The sequence below is a fragment of the Lutra lutra genome, chromosome 9 (assembly GCF_902655055.1).
Source record: "Lutra lutra chromosome 9, mLutLut1.2, whole genome shotgun sequence".
In the NCBI taxonomy this organism is placed as follows: domain Eukaryota; kingdom Metazoa; phylum Chordata; class Mammalia; order Carnivora; family Mustelidae; genus Lutra; species Lutra lutra.
In genome coordinates this window covers 19,051,368-19,074,644 of record NC_062286.1, presented here as the reverse complement: position 1 = coordinate 19,074,644, position 23,277 = coordinate 19,051,368, and the positions used below count along the sequence as shown (strand labels likewise).

At 40.1% G+C, this 23,277-nt stretch overlaps 1 protein-coding gene across 1 annotated transcript in view; it reads left to right on the top strand.

The window, feature by feature from the left end:
* Positions 1–7,471: 7,471 nt before the first annotated feature.
* Positions 7,472–23,277, top strand: part of ITSN2 (intersectin 2) — a 139,573-nt gene continuing 123,767 nt past the window's right edge. The window contains 1 exon segment of the mRNA XM_047747080.1: positions 7,472–7,783. The gene's annotated coding sequence lies outside the window, so the exon portion shown is untranslated.

Here is a 23,277-nt window from a genome sequence, read left to right as displayed (position 1 = left end):
ACATAAAATCTAGGAGCTGGCAAATTTATGATGTGTGTACTTTACCATCTGCAAATTATATCTCAATAAGGAAGAAAAAAAATGTTCCATAGTCAGATAAAATCATTTCACAGAATTGAAACTCAGACACAGACATTGAGGGTTTATTTTCCTTCAATTGCCTATTTGGAATGTAATGAAGCTTTTCTAAGTATTTTGAGTAAAGCGACCTTCCTAAATTACCTTGGGTCAATGTGGGTGGTCATGAATGGCAAGATGTTCATTTAATTAGTTATAATGGCTCACACTGGCCAGACTGAGCATACGTCCTTAAGGCTAATGCTGCTACACTTCTTCAAGTGATCAGGTAGATTCTCTTAATTCTAAAGAGTTATGTTATTTACAGGACAGACTCTTAAAGGAAAATAAGGAATAAGACCATATAAGTCACACCTTGGAAATCCACAACCAACACAGAGAACAGGAGTGCACATGACAAAGTCTTGACTGCAGTGGGAGGAATCACAAGCTCCGGGATCATCACCTGGTGTGTCTGACTGCTGAGTGGAACTTGACCTACTATTTGAATCTTCATATTTTGGGGAACTGTCCTTCCAAGATAAATTATTTTGGAAGTTCTTACTCATGCATATTAATACAAAGATGGAAATTATTGATGATGTAATATAGTGAGAAGAAGTATTGTAGAGTACAAAGAGCGTGGTCTTGAAGGTCATAAAAATAAGGATTCAAATTCTAGCTCTTCCACTTCCTAAATATAATTATGGAAAAATGGGGGTGCCTGGGTGGCTCAGTAGGTTAAAGCCTCTGCCTTTGGCTCGGGTCATGATCCCAGAGTCCTGGGATCGAGCCCTGAATCGGGCTCTCTGCTCAGTAGGGAGCTTGCTTCTCTGCCTACTTGTGATCTCCGTCTGTCAAATAAATAAATAAAATCTTTAAAAAAAAAAGAAGAAAAAAAAGAAATGGTCCAATTTCTCTCAACTACAGTTGTGAAGTGAGGTTTATAATATCTGCCATGCATTGTTATCTTTCATTAGAAACTATGTATGTGTGTGTGTGTGTGTATGGGCTTGGCACACTCAGCGAACAGTGATGGTGGTGATTCAGCATTTATGGCTGAATGGTTCTGTTCAAATGCTGTCCTCTTTTGGACACTCAAACTTATTCATTTATTTAAAAAGGCAAAAACATTCACATGTTGAAGAATTAATTTGCAAACAAGCCTATTTTTTTTCTTTCTTGCCCTCCTATGTAGTTCTCCTGAATTAAACACTTTTTAAAAATTTAACATATCATGTATTATTTGCTTCAGGAGTATACAGGTCTGTGAATCATCAGTCTTACACAATACATAGCAATCACCATAGCACATATCCTCCCCAATGTCCATAACCCAGCCACCCTATCCCTCCCCCACCCTTACCTCCTAGCAACCCTCAGTTTGTTTCCTGGGATTAAGAGTCTCTTACAGTTTGTTTCCCTCCCAGTCCCATCTTGTTTCATTTTTTTCCCTCCCTTCTCCCTATGACGCCCTCACCCCCGCCTCTCCAATTCCTCATATCAAAGAGATCATATGATAATTGTCTTTCTTTGATTGACTTATTTCACTCAGCATAATACACTCTAGTTCCATCCACTAGATGACATCCATAGTCGTTGGAAATGGCAGGGTTTCATTTTTGATGGCTGCATAGTATTCCATTATATATACCTACATATGTAGGTATATATAATGGAATACTATATATATAGTATAGTATAGTATAGATATATCTGTCTTCTTTATCCATTCATCTGTTGATGGACATCTAGGTTTTTCCCATAGTTTGGCTATCGTGGACATTGGGGCTATAAACTTTCAGGTGCACGTGCCCCTTCGGATCACTACATTTGTATCTTTAGGAGAAATACCCAGTAGTAGGATTGCTGGGTCTTAGGGTAGCTCTATTTTCAACTTTTTGAGGAACCTCCATACTGTTCTCCAGAGTGGCTGTACCAGCTTGCATTCCGACCAACCGTGTAGGAGGGTTCCCCTTTCTCTGCATCCTTGCCAACATCTATCATTTCCTGACTTGTTAATTTTAGCCATTCTGACTGGTGTGAGGTGGTATCTCACTGTGGTTTTGATTTGTATTTCCCTGATGCCAAGTGATATTGAGCACTTTTTCAGGTGTCTATTGGCCATTTGGATGTCTTCTTTGCAGAAATGTCTGTTCATGTCTTCTGCCATTTCTTGATTGGATTATTTGTTCTTTGGGTGTTCATAAATGCTTTTTTAAAAAAAGACTTTACTCGGGTATTTGCCAGAGAGAGAGAGAATAAGCAGAAGAACTGGCAGGTAGAGGGAGAAGCAGGCTCCCTGCTGAGCACAGGGCCAGATGTGAGACTAGATCCCAGGACCCCAAGATCATGACCTGAGCTGAAGGCAGACACTCACCCCACTGAGCCAGCCAGGCATCTCTGAATTAAACACTTTGAAACCATAGGTACTTGAAAAAAGAAAAAGGCCTACTTATTGGATACATGCAACACAAAAGGGAAAAAAAAAGAAAAGAAAGAAAAAGGAATGGCAAATAGCACCAAGCACCCAATCTTAATTTCCATCCGAGTCCCAAGGCAGAAAATTCTGGTCTGGTCATTCTTCCCTAGGGTAGATGAGGATGGCAACCAAGCTGAGGTTGCTGACCCCATTTTGTGCAGTGATTTCATTGCTGTAATTCTTAGATGTTCATCTTGTTCTTGTGGGAAGTCAAGACAGGGCAAGTTTTAAGCGTATCATCTAAACGAGGAAATGTGGCCTCCCATTTGCCTGGGGTCTTCCCTCATCTAGTTTGCTGGTACCTCAGCAAACACAGCAATTCCATCTCTCTCTCCTGAGAGTGGGGGTGGGAGCCAGTTATCTTTTTTTAATATTTCATTGGTTTAAGATATTATCTTCCTTGGGAAGAAGAAAATGGTAACCCTAGAAATAAAAATGTTTGTCCAGCTAGACTAAGCCAAGCAGTACAAAACGATCTGATCCATTGTGTATTTTAAAGTAAAACATTGTTGCTGTCTGAACCCAGAATAGCAGAGCCTGTGTTTCTCTATTTGAAGGGGGAAAAGAAAATCACAACAACCCAGCATGGGAAAACTACCCACGCAAGGCTGAGACCTGATTTTACCTCTTTCCTTTCTTACCAAGGTTAGATGATCACAAACAGATCTTTACCTTGCATCCCAGGATTGTTCTGAGGATTATAAATGAAATAACAAAATTACTCTGTCAAGGGCAAAATGCCACATAAATATTAGTTAGTTTATCACAGAAAGGGAACTGGAATCACTCTAAGTTTGTGCTGGAGATGGCAGCAATGAACTGAACAGACAGCTGGGCAAATATGCCAGACAGGAAGCATGTCTGACTCCCGAATACAGGCTGAATTCCCTTTCGCTGAACTACACCTGCCAGACTGGAAGCCCCTGGTGCTTCAGTCAAGAATGAACACGTCCTGTGCAAAGCTCTAGGGCCTTGGCCCAGTCTGGCCTTTGGCTCCGCCCTGCTAAGCTGGCCCAGAGTCATGTCTGGTCTAACTTCCCCTCTAATATGTCTGGTACTGCCTCTTCCGGTACCATCAGGCCTTAAGCCAGAGCCTCGAGTTTTGCATGACACAAGCGACCCAATAACGAGAACACTCATTCCAGTGGGCTCGGGAATTGTCCTTCTCTCCTCTCTCCCCTTAAATCACTGCTATTTCCATTTCTTCTCTGTGTCAGGGCTCCAGAATAGAATGCAGGAGGTGATGAAGCTGGTGACAGGGTGTAGGAACTAATTAGGCCCATTAACCACGTTTCTGAACTGGGTCTCACCTGCTTCCCCTAGTGCCAATTCCTCACTAACTCTCTGTTTCCAGTAGCTACAAGGTAATAGATTCTTAATAGCTTTTGGTTGAATGAAAAAAACATCAAATTAATGAATCAGCAAATACATACCAGATGAAGCCCTAGGACTTTTCCTGGACCCTGACTTCCCCTATCCCTGACCTGATTTTCATGTGCTCTTATGGCCAAATACTAGGGCAGTCTCTGCTTGGTTTCCCAAATTGACTTTGACTTTAGTGCTTTATGCACAAAGAATGACTGTCAGCACATCTATTCTTTTGTGTGAGTTTGGAAAGAAAAAAAGAATCTAAAAAAGGACAAACCTCACTTTCCATCTATTTCTCAAAAGGAATAGCATAATTCTGATGTGTGTGCGTGCGTGTGTGTTTAACACTGGTATAGAGATATTGTGAAGGTTTTTTCCCTACAGAATAAAAGAGACACCCTTGGTTAAAAAGCACAGTTGCTAACAATAGAAGCATATTAACTCCTACCAAAGATAGAAGGTAAAAGGAGCACAGCTTTAGATTCCCACTGTTCACTACTCCTATCTTTAGATGCCCTGAGGATCAGAAGGGCAGAGCCAGGTTTTTCTGGTGTTCAATGTTGGTTCAACACTGCTACACCTATATGAACCCTAGATGATACCAAATAATCAAATATATGTGTAACTGGAATGCCAGAAGGAGGTAAGAGACAGAATGGGGCAGAGAAAAAATATTTGAAGAAATAATGTCTAAGATTTTTTTAATTTGATGAAAGACAGAAATTTGCAGATACAAGATTGTAAATAAACACCACACAGAATAAACACCAAAGAAGTATACACCGGTGCACATCAGAGTCAAATTATTGAAAGCCAAGGATAAAGAGCCAACCTTGAAGGCAGCAAGAGAAAACAGCATATTACATAAAGGAGAAAATGATCTGGCCAACAGCTGACTTTCAGTGGAAACCATGAAGACCAGAAGACAATGGGAAAACATTTTTTAAAATGCCAAAAGAAAAAAACTCTGTCAATCCAGAATCCTATATTCTATATATCTAGGGGATATATAGTTCAAGTATGAAAATAAAATAACGTTTTCAGATAAAATTAAGAGAACTTGTAGTCAGACTGCACAACAAGCAACAATAAAGGAAGTTCTAAATTATTTGTTTATCACATCGTCTTAGAGATTTATTACTAGTGGAGGCATTACATGTGAACTCCAGTTTCTCGTAGCCTTCCTTCTTTTTGGATAGATAATGTATTTACCTGATGGGATGGTTAGAGTCTGGAATCGTTTCTCTTCTCTATTCTAGCCTCTTCCCACCACTGTGGGTTTGTTTTGAGGGTAAACTGAGTAGGAATGGGGTTAAGGATGGAATCCTTGAAAACTAACAGAAGGAGAAATTGATGTAACATAACATATATGTGGTTGGGGTGGGGAGAACCAGCATGGGTAAGGAAAACAGATTAAATGCTCTCCAAGGAAAAGCTAGGTTACTAGGAATAGACCTGAAAATCTATCCTAAATTGTGGAAGAACTCGGGGAAGAAAATGTAATATATCTAGTCCTTTCCCTGACCTCCATGTCTTCTTATTCTACAATAACTCCTAATCTTCTTTAGATTTGACAGGTATGTCTCTATGTCTTAGGTCGGACTTAGTTCCTTCATGTATCTGATCACCAGTTGGTGTGGGAGGTAAACAAGAGGTGATGGGATCTGGGAAATACAAAGGAGAAAAATTACAGATATAGTTCCCAGGTATGCTCTGTGAATAGAAGAGGACATCAAAGAAGTAGAATGGTGTTTGTATCATCTATGTAAATCATAAATACTCAATGAGTAGGATAGGTTGGACAAACTAGCCTCAAAGTTCCTTAAAGGAGGAACCCTAAGATATGTTTTAGCAGTTGGGATACTATAGGCTCCCAGCTGTATACAGGACACCAATTTCCATGAGAGCTTGCTAAATTTTTGGCTTATTTTAGGGAGATGTATATTTTTTTTCTTTGTTTATAAATATTCCTTTTAACAGACTTAATTTTTGTCCCGCCATGGATTTGGCACCTCCTTCAGAAAGAAAAGGGACTCAGGGTGAATTTCACCAGGTCCAGAACCCAGAAACACAAATGACAACGACCAAGTGGTGGAAGGGAAATGGAGACAAGCTATCTGCCTATCAGGAATTAAAAAAGAGGTTTTGCCCTAGGCCAAGTCTTTGGAGCAACATGCTGAGAAGGATTCAGAGGCTGAGAAAGGGGCTTGAATACACACTCTGAAAGGAAGTACCACAATTATTTGGTGATGTCTGCTATGGGAAGGAGACCATGTGGTCAAGAGTGTTATTCTTAGCTTGGGTGGTTTGTTTGCAGATTGATTGGTCCCCAGGAGATAAGAGTTAAATTAACCCTAGTAGATAAAGGACTTCCTAGACTAACACAAAGGAATCCAGCCTCACTGTGTCACCAAAGCACAGGGCCTGTCTGTCAGGTCTTGGTCAGGTCTTAATCGAAGAGTTAGGAAAAACACGGAGCGCCAGAGCGGGAAAAGCCTGTTTATCATCATCGATGTTTGCGAAGTTCCTCACGTGAGTTGGCTGGCCAGTTCAGGTAGGCCTAAGGTTTGGACCCATCCCTTGTTACCTTCTCTTGCCCTAACAAGTAAGTAAGGAAGCCACGGGATCATTTGGTTTGCACAGATTTCTCCTTCACCAATATAAGTCAGGGGGAATATGAGTTTTGTACATGGGACTAGCCCCCACTCTGCCTCTAAAGCCAACATTAACATTGGGTCTTGTAATCCCATTTTGTTATACTAGTAGGAACCATGACTCTGCCTCCAACCCCAACTAACAGAAACCCTCTGTCTAGAAGGAGTGCTATGTCAAGGGCAAGGGTAGATGGCGGTTACTTGAGTTGAGGTCTAGGGTTTTGTGCGGAGACCAGGAGCTGAAAGTGTTGAGGAAAAAAGAGATACTCTGATCTTCACCTGTCCGGTGGCTGTAGGGTGGGGAAGGATGTTCAGCTTCTGCAGACCGCGTGGTGGGATTCGGGGAGAGATGAGCGTCTTATTGCTCATGAGAGTTTATGGAGCGGATGCTCTCCCAAGTGGAGGTGGGTCCCTACCTTGTTGGCCTTTTTTATATGGTATAGAGGAAAGTGAGGAATGCTGAATGGATGACCCTCGGGTATGGTCAGTCCTTCTGAAGACTGTACCAGACCCATAAACAAGGGCGAGAATGACCTCCTTCTCCTGCCTCAGATCCTCTTTCCAGGAGAATCCCAGCTCTCTCATCAGCAGAGTTAACCTTAGAGGGAGAGAAGGCTCCAGAGAGAGCCCCATGTGTGGGTGCAACAGGCATGTGTCCGACAAGGCTAGGCCTTCCCCGAAACCTTGGGGGTTCTGCAGTGGCAGGAAACGCACCACCCAACCTCAACATGTCACCTCGGGGAGGAGGAGCCAGGTGGGCCGCCGCTGCTCCGGGAAAGGGCTGCCGGGCGCGGGGCTTCAGGGCCTCCCCGAGGGGCGAGCGGAGCACTGGCACCAGGCCCGCGGGGTCGGGTGCCCCGGGACTCTGGGGGTGAGGAGCGGCGCCCGGGCCAACCTCGCGTTCCCGAGGGTGGGGGAGTCGGTGTTGGCCGCGGGCGGGCGGGCCGTCAGCTGCCTGGCCCGTCGCCTACCTCCCCGCCCCCCGGCTTCCTGCGGAGGCCGCGGCCGCCATGTTGTTGTGGGGCTGAGGCGGCGCCGCGGAGCCCGAGCGCCCGTGACAGGCTGCGCAACAGGTTCGCTGTGGGCGGCCTGGCGACGAACCGGGCGGCGGCGGCAGCGGTGGCCGACCAGGGTCTCCCGGCGTCCGTCCGCGACCGCGTTGCCGGTGCCGAGGGGCGCGGGGTCGCGCTGTGACGTGCAGGAGGCGCGGCGCGGGCGCCAGGTGGGTGAAGCGGCCGGCCGGGGCTGCGGTAGGGCGCGGGGCAGGTGCGGGCGCCGCCGCGCTCCCCGCGGGGAGGCGGCTGCGCGCTCCGGCCGCCGCGGACGCCTCGGGAGCCGGAGCTAGGCCCCTGGTGGGCTTGGCGGCGCCGGGCGGAAACCTCCCGCCCCGGTTCCTGCTCCCGCGGCGGGGCAGGGGCGGACGCCGAGGGGCCGGGGCCGGGTCGCCCCTTCCCGTGCGGCGGATCCCCAGGCCCCGGCCTCTCCTGGCAGGTGCGGACGCCTCTGAGGGCGGCGGCGGCGGCGGGGGGTGGGGAGCGGCGTGGCCCCTCGTTTTCGCGGTGCCGGCCGAAGAGGGCCCTTAAGGGCAGTCGCACGCTTTCTCGGGGACCCTTCCTTTTTATTTTTGTATTTTCGGCCGAGTTGGCTTTCCTTGGTAATGGCTGGCGCGGAATGTCAGGTGAGCCGCATCCCGGTGCGTCAAAGTAGCCCGAGTCACGAGCGGCCAGTGGGCGGATGCTCGGCGTCCACCGCTCGCATTAAACCAAAGTTGGGAAATGTTACCGTTTGACTTTAGCGTTATTGACTTCCAGGGTGTACAGGAAGCACGGAAAGGTGTAATCTCTCAAACCAGAGTAAAGTTTATTGCTTATCATCATTATTATTATTTTTAAAGACTCCTGCGTGTGCGTAGTGAATGGGTAAACAGAGGCTGCAAATGCCGACGGCTTTGCATTCTGTAAGAAGGTGCTGTATCTGGGTGATTGATCATGTGCTTTGTCGTTGAACGATAGCCAATGGCAAGTATGCTTCATTTGAGACTTGAATTAGTTATGAATTAGGAATATGTTTGATAGAGCCAACCAGTTTATTTTAGGAACTAAGGTTAACACAGAATGATCGCTTTATTAAATGCACTAGTTTGTTTTTACTAGAGTTTACTTGCTTACCCAGAGATAGGCGAGGTGTGAGTTGAAATTTTGTGTTGTTTTCGTCAGCTTAATTTAGGTGGCATAGACTTTGTAGGTTAAGTTCTTAAGCCTCTTAAGAAAATTAATTGCCTCTTTCCCTGTCCTTGTTTGCTGTATTGTTAGTGATAAAACTTAAACGCAATAAATCAATAATAATGTCCCTCAAATTTTAAAGGCAGTAGCATCTCTGATGTGCATACCTTTAGGTTTCTTTGGCTGTATCTAACATTCTCTCGTAATTTCTCGCTCCCATCCCCCAGCTTTGAGATGTGATTGACATACATCTCTTGTAATTTCAAAAGTGTAGAAGGTGGAAGTTGTTTTTAAAAGCTTAACTTAAAAACAGACAATTTCATATTTTTCAAGGACGTGGGAAAATGTGCATTGCTGCTATTTTAATGTAATATTCATGAACAGCAGAAAAGCTTGTATTTTTTAATGCTCTAATACATTTATTTATTCCTCTGCTCACCTTTATAATGAAAGGTAGAATTGTCTGAAAAAACTTGACCTATCCTGAATTACTGAGCAGGAAAGTACATTGTTCAACAGATCTCAAGGCTAAAATCCCAGTCTGTTCTGAATATGAGGAAATGTATTAGGCATGTTCTGGGAGTGCAATTATAGTTACCCCCCAAAATTGTATTTTTGCAAAAAGAAGAATAGTATAAGGAATAGTATAAGGAATGTGCCAATCACCCACATTTAGGAGCTGTCAGGATTTTCTTTACCTATCTCTTTTTCTTTCCTTATATTTATTTTTTAGTCATTTCACCATACATACTTAACACATCTTTTTTTTTTAGTGGAATTTTTTCCTCGTAACCTTAAGATTTTTATTTTTAATGTATCTTTAGTACACAGTTTCACAAATTTCCATCTTTCTAGTAAGATGAAAAGAACATTTATTAACCATCTGTTTCACATACTTTCCTCAATACTAAAATATATTTGCTATTGTGGTTGTGATTTATTGAACACTTAGTACATGCTAGGCCGTGTGCTGTTTTGCATAATCAGTTAAAGCTTAGGAGTACTGTAGGAGTAGTTTTTTTCCTTCTGTCAAATAGATGAGTGAAATGCTAATGTGGAGGTTAATTGATTACTCTCCATCTCTGAGCTAATAAGTACAAGAACCAGGTTTCAAACCAAGTCCTTCTAACTTTAGCACCTGTGCCTTTATCATTCCTCTTGGTTCAGGAAAAGAAAAAAAAAAGTGATTTGGGTATTCCATAAATATTTGTTGTTATCAGTAAACAAATGAAAACACATGTTAGTCCACTGATAAGTAACTAGCATTTTTATATACTATATTTATTTGTAAAGCATTTTATGAACAAATTCCAGAAATGATTCAGAATAATTATATTGCTAAATTATATCACTTAAACTTATTTTACTAAAAATGTGGTATATTTATTCCTATCTGCATTTGCTTTCCTTTTTGGATTCTGATCTTTTCTTTTTTTTTTCTTTTAATTTTTTTTTTTTTAGGATTTTATTTATTTGTTTGACAGAGATCACAAGTAAGCAGAGAAGCAGGCAGAGAGAGAGGAGGAAGCAGGCTCCCTGCTGAGCAGAGAGCCTGATGCGGGGGTGGCGGGGTGGGGGGGTGGGGGGGGTGGGGGGGTGGGGGGGGAGGCTCTATCCCAGGACCCTGGGATCATGGCCTGAGCTGAAGGCAGCAGCTTTAACCCACTGAGCCACCCAGGTGCCCCTGGATTCTGATCTTTTCAATATCTTATTTATGGAAAAATTTTTTATGGAATAACTATTTTTGAAGAAAGACTAAGAAAAGGCAGACTTTTTTTCATGTACTAATTGTTAAAGGCAGGATTCCAAGTGTGAAGTAGAGAAATAAGAACGTTTAGAATTAATTATGTAAATGAATAGATCTAAAGATGAAGGTGCATCAGAAATGTTGTTTTTTTTTTAGTTCATTTTTTACTTCGTACCCTTCTGTAATTACAGAGCACAGCAACTGATGACAGAGGACAGCCACTGATGTTAGATTCCTGTTGGGTAGACTGCATATTTGTAGGTATTCTTTGAGAAGGAGGAACTGAACTGGTCTAGGATCTTAAGGCAGAGAGGAAGTGGGGGAGGAGGGGAGGAAACTGAGCAGAAATAGGGCAGTGAATGCTTCAAAAAATAAGGTATTTATACAACTCTAAGAGGGTAGCATATTTCATTTGCAAATGTATAGTATTATTTTGAGAGATTCACTTAAAAAATCATTTCATGGCTCTATCAGGACACTGAATGATTTAGTTACTTGTGAAGCTATTCAGCAGTGGTTATGGGAAACATTTAGGGATCAATTACCAGACAGTAGACATTTAACTTGTCTCTCATTTAAGCAACCGTTTTATGTTTTCTAGATTATTTTCTTAGCTAATGCATATTCATTTTAGAAAAGTATATGTGTTTAATAAAAATTTCACTTATTTTCCTTGTAACTGTAGTAGATAAAATAAAGGCTTTCAAGTTAAACCTCCTGCTCCTAACTAAATAGCTGTATGACCTTGAGCAACTCATTTTAATTCTCTGAGCTGCTGTTTCTCATCTATAAAATGTATGTCATAGTGTTGTGATATAAAGTGTTTTGCAGTGACTGCTGCTTTGTATGAGTGCCCAGGTACCATTATTCCGGAACTAGCTTCCGTGAGAAATTTCAAACTAGCTTAATGCTCTTTGGTGGGAGGAGGGGTCTTTTTACCTAATGACTGAAAAAAATTTCAGGAAGGAAACATCTATATCTGCAAAAAACCCTACTGCTTTGGATTATCACTTCCAAGTCTTTGAATCCATGTGCTTAAATAATGTGTACTTTCCTTTTTTTTAAAGATTTTATTTATTTATTTGACAGAGATCGCAGAGTAGGCAGAGAGGCAGGCAGAGAGAGAGAGGAAGAAGCAGGCTCTCCGCTGAGCAGAGAGCCTGATGCAGGGCTCCATCCCAGGTCCCTGAGATCATGACCTGAGCTGAAGGCAGAGGTTTAACCCACTGAGCCACCCAGGCGCCCTAATAATGTGTACTTTTAGGTGTGAAGAGCACTTGACTGGTGTCAATGGGGGGAGGGGAAGAATGGTCAAGAATGGTGGGCCATGTCAAACTACAGAGTCCGTGTAGATAAACCCCAGCAGGGTTTACTCTGACAGTTGGGAGGACACTGATAACTACGGCTTTATCATTTTCTTTTTGCTTAAACACATTGGCATAGGTATTTGGACATTTTACATCACCCTACTGCCCTCCTTCACACTTAAGAATGAGTGCTTAAATATAAGAATTAAGTAGGTCAAGTTAATAAATTTCCTAGCATATGTATTACTTGGTGATTTTACTTTTTAGTGAGCATGAAATACATTTTGGTGAGGATAAGTGAAAACTTGAAGATTAACAGAGAATGATGTGAGCTGAGATGCATGTGTAGCTCTTTCTAACATTGTGTAAGTCCTGGAAACCTGAATGATAGAACAGAAGCTATGGTTTAATTTCCATTTAACTTATCCTTACTAAGGGCATTTTAGGCTTTCCCTCTGCCAAAGTTCCAGTGAGGTTCCAACTTATAAATTGATTTTGTCTTGCTGCCGAGACATTCCATATTGGAAGGCTTTCCCTGTCTTTTGTTCTGGTCCTGATCCTCATTCTATGATTCCGACTTGGAGTTTTTGGCTCCTTTATAGCTAAGTCACTTGTATGGTTGAGATGTCAAGAGCCATTTAGACTAAATACAGATAACCCAAAACTTTTTCTGAAATTACTCTCTAGTACCTGGATTTTATAGTTTCTGTAGCATGGTGGTAATCTTATCTTGAGAAAGTACATGCTGCAGCTCCCTCTTAAATACATCTTTGCTATTGCTTTCCTCATCAGATTCACTTTGTCATCTGCGTCTTTGTCATCTTTGTCTTTCTAGGGACTTCAGTGGGAAAAAAAAAAAAGCCCCCCCTTCCTCATAGTTTTCTGTCCTCTGGTTTAACTTTTTCTTTATTATCAACAACCATTTTTCATCTTTAAAGAATTAAACCCAACAGAAGTTACTCATAAATCATGGTACCAAATTAATTCTTTTTAACAAATATTGAGTGCCTTCATGCCAGGAACTGGTCCAAGCAATGAGTATATAAGCAGTAAACAAAATCTGCAAAAATTCCTGCCCTTGTGCTGCTCCCATTCAAGAGGGAGAAGGAGAGACTATAAAATGTTTAGAATTTAGTTTGCTAGGGCTATGGAGAAAAGTAAGGTAGAAAATGGGGGTAGGGAATGTGTGGGCAGTTGTGTGGGGTGTAATTGAGAGAAGTAAATTTGCCTTATTTGAAGTTATTATTGAGGAATTCAAGATTTGGGAAAAGATTATTCTGTGTGTTTTAGGAGTAAACTTAGTATTTCACATCACTGTATTTAACATAAATGTCCATCATTTCAATATTACTATTTGGTTTGCACCCAGCACACCTGTGAATATTCCTGTTTTCTAGTAATTTAAGCCAGAACAACAAACCTCAGGCACAGCATGAGTCTAGAGCAGATTTGTCAATGGTTTAGAATAGAATCTTCATTTTCTTTTTCCTAAAAGTGGCATACTATGTTTGTTTTTAAATCCTGTAGGCTTTTTGTTTATACCATTTTTATGACTAATATATGTTCTTTTGGAAAATTGGAAAGCAACAGGAAAATCGAAAGAAGAAAATAATAGTCATTAATAATCATATTACCCAGAGAAATAGTCAGTATTAATATTTTGGTAGATCTCCTTCTAGAAATTTTTCTTTGCAAAAAATGGAATTATATATCCTTAGCTTGCTAGCATTTATCAAAAACATGGTTCTATTTTATTGTATATTTATCTGCAGTGTAATTTTATTGGTTAAATTATATTGCTTTGCTACCACAGAACATTCATAATGTCTAATATGTACTGAGCATTCACTGTATTCTAGTTACTTTTGAGACACTTTATGTATTTTTACTTGTTTAGTTTTCAGCCTCTCCGTAACAACTGTTCTGTTATTATTTATTTTATTTTATTTATTTTACAGTTGAGAAGATTGAACAAGGACAGGTTCAGTAATTTTCCCAAGATCCACAGCTAATAAATGGTAGACAGAGGATGTGAACTGGACTTATATTGGTTCAATAAAGTATTTTGTAATTATTTTTAAAATTTTATATTGTGCCACGGTTAACATCTTTGTTAATTGTATCTGTGTGCACATCTGTGAGTGTAAACTTATTGCCAAATTGTCTTCTAGAAAAACTTGTCAGTACCAAAGTGTTCTCCTACCAGTGATACCAGTCCTATTTACCACATCCTCAGAAACATTGGCTTTTTTTTTAATCTGCTAATTTGATGAAGACCACCTTGTTTTCTTTATTATTGAAGTTATACTTTTAAAGATTTTTTTTGAGAAATATTTGTCTCTGCCCTTTCTCACTTTTTTAGCATTTTCATCTCTTAGTTATTTCTAAGGATTCTTTGTATTTTAAGAATAGTACCTCTTTGCCATATAAGTATAATTTTTCACAAGTTTGTTTCTTAGTTTTGTTTTTAGATTTTTATCAATGATAATAGAATTTATATAGTATTTCCCATATGCAACACTGTTCTTATTTGATACATTTATTCCCTCATTTAATTTTTAAAACATTCCTATGGGATAGGTGCTATTATTAGCCCCATTTACAAAGTCCTCTGACATTGTCTTTTAATTCTCAAGCAGCTTTTTCCTCTGTGTCTTTGCCTGTTTCTGTTCCCAAGTCCTTAAAAAAATCTCCTTTTCTAGCCTACTGGGTGATACTTATTGATTAGTTCTTCATTACTCAGTTGAGGAGTCGTTTCTTCTGGGATTGCTCATGTAAACAACTTTCTAGTTCTCTAAGACAAAGTTAGGTGCCTGTCTTCTGTCCTTTGTACCTACAGCACCTATATAGAATTCTGAGTTTGGGCCTTATTCCTCTTCTGTATTTCCTGCTCTTATACATCTTATCCAGGTGTTATACCTGTGATGACTTGGTAATTATTTGTCGGTTTGAATTAAAGGTACTCATGATGGTGTTGGTGTTATCAAGAAGGGAATCCACCTTCCAAGTATATAAAGTAGAGAAACTTAACACTGAGGAAGTAACAATGGAACTGGGCTTAGAAGGACCTTGAGGGTGGGGGTGGGACTAGAGACAAATTGAATGAAAGCAGACTTGTGTATTTCCCATTCTGGGAATAGCAGTTTACCTAGAGTGACTTTGAGGATTATTAACTTTGCCTTTGGGAAAGCCTGAGGAAAAAGATCCCCCTTTCAGTCCAGTATATCTCTTCTGGTGTTCAGAATATTCCTTCCTGATCTCTTCCTTCTAGCTCAATTTCTCTTCTGACTTCCCCCTTTTTTTTTTTGTTTTGTTTTTAGTGTAATGAAGGAAGTTGGAGGGTCCTGATGTAATCCTGGTAAGGTTTTGAAATGCTTTGGGAAGTTTGGTGAACTAGTGGAGTAGGTCCGCTGGTAGCCTCTCCCAGAAGTCAGAGCCTTGGGGGAGAGAATAACTGTGAAGCTGTTGTCTTTGGAGATTTGGGGTTCTAGTCACACTTCTCCCTGTTAGTGCATTGGATGAGATCTCACCTCCTTTTCTCTCCAGCATTCATTACATTTCTGTTCTAATTTTGTTAAAAGACATTCTTCTCTAAATTTACTAGTTTAATTTTGAGGTATACAGACTGCTGGGCTCTGAGTATTATTAATATAACTTGTCAATATTTTCCCAAATCCTTTTCTCTTTCAATTTAACTTTATTTTTCATTATGTAACTTATGTTTATTGTAAAAATAATGCATGATGATTAAAGAAACTTTGTAAAATAAGGGGGAAAAAAGTAGGCTAAAATGTTGTATCATTCCAAGTCCAACAACCAATAACAACCACATTTTGGTGTCTCCTACCCACCTTATCTTTCTTTTTTTGTTGTTTTTACATATATATTGTGTGTGTTTTATAATACAGCATGGTAGTGAAGAATAACATGGTTTTTGCTCTGTGGAGTTTTAGTTCTAGCTTGGCTTTTTATTAACTCTGTGAGTATAACAGTCTCACTGAACTTTGGTTTGTCCTTCCTTAAAAAGTGGAGATCTCATAATAATACTTACCCTTAGAGCTGTCAGGAGGATGAAGAGGTAATGTATGTTTAGTGTGGTCATCTCATAATAAATTCTTTATAAATATAACAGTAGTAATCAGGCCTGTCTTTGGTTAGGTTAGCTGGGGCTGCTGCCCTAGGCTATGCCTGGAGGGAAGGGAGCATGTCTGGGGCACTGTACCTTTCTTTTCTGAAACAGTTAAAGTTCAGTTTCAAAAATTTTTTAACATTCTTAAGGGACCTTTGAAACTGTTTACAGTGAGGCCTTCTTTAGAGTGTAATTTATCTTGAGCCAGCTGTGCAGTTGGTGGCTGGCCCTGAGCGTCAAACCCTTCTAAGATGGCCCTATTATAATAATGATGTCAATGATAATATGTAAAGACCTAAATGTCAGGCTTGGAATGTGCCAATGTTCAGTGATTGTTAGCTGTTATTATTATTTTTGTAATGATGCACATTATATCATAAATTATAAGAATGTAACCAGTTTCCATGTTATTACATGGTTTAGCCGAACTTGTGTTTTTAAAAGTAAGCTTATTGAGATATAAATTTAGATATCATTATGAATTTGATATTTGACTTAAGTAACAGCATGATACATGGTTCAGTGTATTCCCCATTGCTGGTCACTCGTGTTACTTTCAGTTTTTTTCTTTCTGTAATAATAATAATTTTTTTTTTAGATTTTATTTATTTATTTGACACAGAGAGATCATAAGGAGGCAGAGAGGCAGGCAGGGTCGGGGAGGCAGGCTCCCCACAGAGCAGGGAGCCTGATGAGGGGCTCGATCCCAGGACCCTGAGATCATGACCCAAGCCAAAGGCAGAGGCTTAATTCACTGAGCCACCAGGCACCCCTCTTTCTGTATTAATTATTAAATGCTGTGAATATATTCACATTTCCTCCATTTATCATATTTTTGTGAAATTGTTGGCTCACTGCCTCTGAACATTAGTAGGGTTTTTGGCGTATGTTCTCAGACTGTCTTCTGAAGAGCAATACCAGTTTGCATTCCCATGAGTTATATCTGTAGCACTTACTTCCCTCACCTTTGCTAGCCCTGGGTATTAGTCAAGGTTTTGTTGTTGTTGTTTAAATTTATTTAACATATAGTCAGCATTGGTTTCAGGAGTAGGATTCAATGCTTTATCGCTTACATAAAACCCCCAGTGCTCACCACAAGTGCTCTCCTTAATACCCATCAGCCCATCCCCCACGCACCTCCCTACGTCAGCCCTCAGTTTGTTCTCTCATGGTGGGGTGCCTGGGTGGCTCAGTCATTGAGCATCTCATTGAGTGTCTTGAGGAGCGTCTGCCTTCTACTCAGGTTGTGATCTCCAGGTCATGGGATGGAATCCTGCACTGGGCTCCCTGCTTGGCGGGGAGTCTACTTCTCCCTCGCCCTCTGCCTTTCTGCCTCCCCATCATGCTCTCTCTCTCTCAGGTAAATAAAATCTTTAAAATGGAAAAAAAAAAAAAAAAAGGAGTTACTTATGGCTTGTTTCTCTCTTTTTTTCTCCTTCCCATATGTTCATCTGTTTTCTTAAATTCCTACATGAGTGAGATCATATGATATTTGTCTTTCTCTGACTGACTTATTTCACTTAGCGTACATAATACACTCTAGTAGGGACCTCGGTGGCTCAGCTGGTTAAGCGACTGCCTTTGGCTCAGGTCATGATCCTGGGCCGGGAGTCCCGGGGATCAAGTCCCACATCAGGCTCCCAGCTCTGCAGGGAGTCTGCTTCTCCCTCTGACCTTCTCCCCTCTCATATTCTCTCTCTCTCTCAAATATATATTGTATTTAAAAAATAAAAATTTTTTTAATTTAAAAAATAAAATACACTCTATTAAAAAAAAATACACTCTAGCTCCATCCTCATTGTTGCAAATCAGCCAAGGTTTTTGTTTTTTTTTTAATAAGTTTTTTGGGAGAAATAAAACAAAATTTCATTTGCATTGCCTTGATTATTCATGATGTTAACATTTATTACCCAATTTCATTTCCCCTTTGGAAAGCTATTTGAGGTCTTAGAGTTTTCATTATCTACTTTAATAGTTCTCTGTACGTTAAAAATATTGACTATCATATTTATTTTGTTTTTTCCCCATTTATCTTTAAATTTTGTTTTCAGGGGCACCTGGGTGGCTCAGTGGGTTAAAGCCTCTGCCTTTGGCTCAGGTCATGATCTCAGGGTCCTGGGATCGAGCCCCGCATCAGGCTCTGCTCAGTGGAAAGCCTGCTTCCTCCTCTCTCTCTCTCTCTCTCTCTGCCGGCCTCTGCCTACATGTGATCTCTGTCTGTCAAATAAATAAATAAAATCTTAAAAAAAAAAAAAAAAGACTTGGAAGATGGCAGTGGGGATGATTCCCATCATATCCTCATTTAAAAAAAAAATTTTGTTTTCAACAAACATTTAAAATATTTATATAGATGAATCTTAATTTTTCCCTTTGAGTTTTCTTGAGTGGCGTTAGCACTAAGTTTTTGTTTTGTTTTGTTTTGTTTTTTGTCAGAGAGGTGCTATTTTACTTGAAGGTGAAACATTTATCTGAATGTTTCCCTCTTCTTATTCAAGACAAGTAACTAGTTTCGTTTCAATATTTAGCCTTGATACAAGACTGAAGAGAACAGACCAAATAGCGCACCCCCCACCTTCTCCTTGCGGCTGTGCGGGCTGAGTCACAAGCTCTTCTTAGGTGGTTTTTTTTCCCCCTTTGTGTGGATGAATTGTCTTGTTCAGAGTTGTTGACTAGTTCTTCTAAAATTGATTTAATTTAAATCTGCGATATTATTGGAGTAGTCACGACTTCAGTATTAGTTTACCGTTTCTGTTCTTATATACCTGCTTGACTTATTAGTTGATTCTTTGTAGGCTAAGCTTAACAATTACAAAAAATCAGATTTATAATTTATATTTAAACATCTTAAACAGAGAATGCTAAGTTGCAGAACTAGAACTAGTAACTAATTTTGAATAGGGAAGTTATCTTTGAAGCTTTTAAGTCTCAGCATGTTTTGTGTATTTGATCCCCTAAGCCTTTAGAAAGAAATAATAGTAACCTTTTCCTCAGATATGAAAGTGAGAAAAAAATATGTCCTTCTTATCAGTAATTGGTACAACTTTAGTTTGTTGTACCAACTCAGTGAAATCAAGATAACTATTGTGTTAAAAATAGCGTTGAAATAATAATAGTAATAGCCATCATTTATGAGTACCTTCTGTGTGCCAGATGCTTTGCAGACATTATATCTAATCCTTGAAACAACCCAGCATTTAGGTACAACTATCCACACTTAGAGGTTAGGAAGTTGAAGCTGTCACGTGGAATCCACAAAGCCAAAGAGTAACTATGCTGGTTGGTTGACGTCCTTTCAGAGTTCAAAGTTACCAGCCTTCTTGTCCTCATTGCAGTTGAAAGAATGCTAACTTCTGCGAGTCAAAGCATTTAGGTTTCTTTTTTTTTTTTTTTTAAGATTTTTTTTTTTTTTTAATTTATCTGACAGAGAGAAATCACAAGTAGGCAGAGAGGCAGGCAGAGAGAGAGGTGGAAGCAGGCTCCCTGCTGAGCAGAGAGCCCGACGTGGGGCTCGATCCCAGGACCCTGAGATCATGACCTGAGCCGAAGGCAGCGGCTTAACCCACTGAGCCACCCAGGCGCCCCGAAAGCATTTAGGTTTCTTAAAGGATATTTTAGATATTTGACTTCTGGACACTAGGTATATGAAGATGAAGAGACATTCATAGGAGTTCACCATGTCATGGATGTGATTGGCATGAAAATAAAAGTTAATAATACTGGGTAATGTGTAGTTTAATGGAGATATATACAAGATGAAACGGGAATGTAGCAAAGGAAGCTTTTATAATTGGAAGTATCACTGAGGAGGTAGGTAGTTCCACAGGGTCAGAGAGTGGGGAATGAAATAAGATGGGGCAGAGATAAAGGTAGGAACATATTCCAACACTAGGAAAATAGGCAGAGGATAAACCATAAAACACCTCATATGCAACGTGAAAGAGATTAGTTTTTTTTAATGTAACAGTTTTGTTGAGATCTAATTCATACCGTAAAATTCACCTTTTTAAAGCTTACAATTCTGTGGTTTTTATTATATTCACAGAATTGTGCAGCTATCAACAATATCTAATTTTAGAACATTTTTAAAAACTATTTTTTAAGATTTTATTTATTTATTTGAAAGAGAGAGCACAAGCAGGGGGAGCAGTAGAGGGAGAGGGAGAAGCAGGCTCCTGTTTGAGCAGGGATCCCGATGGGGGGCTTGATCCCAGAATGCTGGGATCATGACCTGAGCTGAAGGCAGACACTTAACCATCTGAGCCACACAGGTGACTAATTTTAGAACATTAAAAAAAAAATAGATATTTACTTATTTGAGGGGATGGGGGGAGAGAGCAGGAGCGGGGTTGGGGGAAGGGCAGGGGGAGAGGGACAAGCAGACTCCCTGCTAAGCAGGGATCCTAAGGCAGAGGACTCTATCCCAGGACCCTGGGATCATGACCTGAGCCAAAAGCAGATGCTTAGCCAGCTGAGGCACCCAAGCACCCCTAATTTTAGAACATTTTCATCATCCAAAAAAGAACCCCCCCATTAGCCCCATTCCCATTCCCCCAACACCCCAGTCCTAAGCAACTACAAATCCATTTTCTGTCTCTATGAATTTGCCTATTCTGGACATTTCTTATAAATGGGAACATAAAATATGTGTGGTCTTTTGTGATTGGTTTCTTTCGCAACCATGTTTTTAAGGTGTGTCTTTGTTATAGCATATATGAATACCTCTCTCCTTTTCATGGTTAAATATTCTATTATATGGATATACCACATTTGGTTTATCCATTAATCAGTGGATGGACATTTGGGTTGTTTCCACTTTTTGGCTATAATGAAGAATACTGCTATGAGCATCTGTATACACAGTTTTGTGTGGACATAGGTTTAGGTTTTCATCTCTCTTGGGTTCATACCTAGGGGTAGAATAGCTGAGTTATATGGTAACCTATGCTTAACATTTTGAGAGATTGCCAAGTTGTTTTCCAGAGCAGCTGAATCATTTTACATTCCCACCAGCAATGTATGAGGGATCCAATTTAGGAGATTAGATTTTATACTACTGATGAGCTATTATTACACAGAATCATGGTGGAAAATGGCTGAAAATTTTTGGATTAGGTTACTGTTTCTCTAGTATGGTTCAAGACACATGCCAGATGAGCAGGCTTTTTCTGATGAATATGAAACTAAAATGAAAGTTATTTTCTTGTTTCTTAGGAGCTACTGTTATTTTGTGTCCATAGTCTTAGATTTTTGTGTTAGTATGGGCTACTTACTGATAATCTGAGGTAGTAAGGATTACTGAAATTCAGTGTTTATAAACTAAAATTAACCAATTTCTAGAGCTTACTGAGGGCTCTAGTTTTCTTTTACGAAACTTGTTAGCTGGAAAAAATATACAGTGGGAAAAAGATAGTCTCTTCAATAAATGGTGCTGGGAAAATTGGACATCTATATGTAGAAGAATGAAACTCGACCATTCTCTTACACCATACACAAAGATAAACTCAAAATGGATAAAAGACCTCAACATGAGGCAGGAATCCATTAGAATCATAGAGGAGAACATAGGCAGTAACCTCTTTGATATCAGCCACAGCAACTTCTTTCAAGATATGTCTCCAAAGGCAAAGGAAACAAAAGCGAAAATGAACTTTTGGGACTTCATCAAAATCAGAAGCTTCTGCACAGCAAAGGAAACAGTCAACAAAACAAAGAGGCAGCCCACGGAATGGGAGAAGATATTTGCAAATGACAGTATAGACAGAAGGCTGATATCCAGGATCTATAAAGAACTTCTCAAACTCAACACACACAAAACAGATAATCATGTCAAAAAATGGGCAGAAGACATGAACAGACACTTCTCCAATGAAGACATACAAATGGCTATCAGACACGTGAAAAAATGTTCATCATCTCTAGCCATCAGGGAGATTCAAATCAAAACCACATTGAGAAAACCACCTTATACCAGTTAGAATGGCCAAAATTAACAAGACAGTAAACAACATGTGTTGGAGAGGATGTGGAGAAAGGGGAACCCTCTTACACTGTTGGTGGGAATGCAAGTTGGTGCAGCCACTTTGGAAAACAGTGTGGAGATTCCTTAAGAAATTAAAAAAATAGAGCTTCCCTGTGACCCTGCAATTGCACTATTGGGTATTTACCCCAAAGATACAGATGTAGTGAAAAGAAGGGTCATCTGTACCCCATGTTCATAGCAGCAATGGCCATGGTCGCCCAACTGTGGAAAGAACCAAGATGCCCTTCAACGGACGAATGGCTAAGGAAGATGTGGTCCATATACACTATGGAGTATTATGCCTTCATCAGAAAGGAGAAATACCCAACTTTTGTATCAACATAGACGGGACTGGAAGAGATTATGCTGAGTGAAATAAGTCAAGCAGAGAAAGTCAATTATCATATGGTTTCACTTATTTGTGGAGCATAAGAAATAACACAGAGGACACGGGGAAAGGGAGAGGAGAAGGGAGTTGAGGGAAATTGGAGGACGAGATGAACCATTAAAGACTATGGACTCTGAAAAACAGTCTGAGGGTTTTGAAGTGGGGGGTGGGAAGTTGGGTGAGCCTGGTGGCGGGTATTATGGAGGGCACGTATTGCATGGAGCACTGGGTGTGGTGCATAAACAATGAATTCTGGTACACTGAAAAGAAATTTAAAAAATTACAAAGCCCTAAATAAAATCCTTATCCTTATAAACAAACAAAAACCTGTTAGCTATACAATACTTTGGCAGCATTGAAAAATGCCTACAATGTAAACCCACACTCAGATGTAGATGCTGTTTTCAGTGCAAGCATTGGTATTAAGTTTGAGGTAGTTCCAATTGTTGTCCTTGAATTAGCTGTAATTATAGAATCAATGTTAGATTTAATTTTTTTGCCCATTTTGCTCTTACGCAACTGTTGCATTGTATAATTCTTCATCATGGAGTTATTTTTCTATTGGACAATGGAAGCAGGTGGTTGGTTAGGTTGGGTCTCTTGTCCTACTTAGGTGAGCCACAGTTAGAATACTTTGAGAACGAATGGAATACATAGTGGAAGGATTCTTTCCTACTCTCATATTGTATGTATTATTAAAAGTGGGAATTATTGTATTTATAATTAAGAGCCTTAGCTATGGAAAACATGAACTCTCTAAAAATCTTCACATTGGCTTGACAGGTCTGAAAAACCTTTGAAATTGTATGCTACATTTTATACATTCGTGTTTTTTTCCGGAAAGAGCAACTATAGGTTTGCCAGATTTTTTAAGTCCATGACTCCTCAAAATTAAAGAACTTAG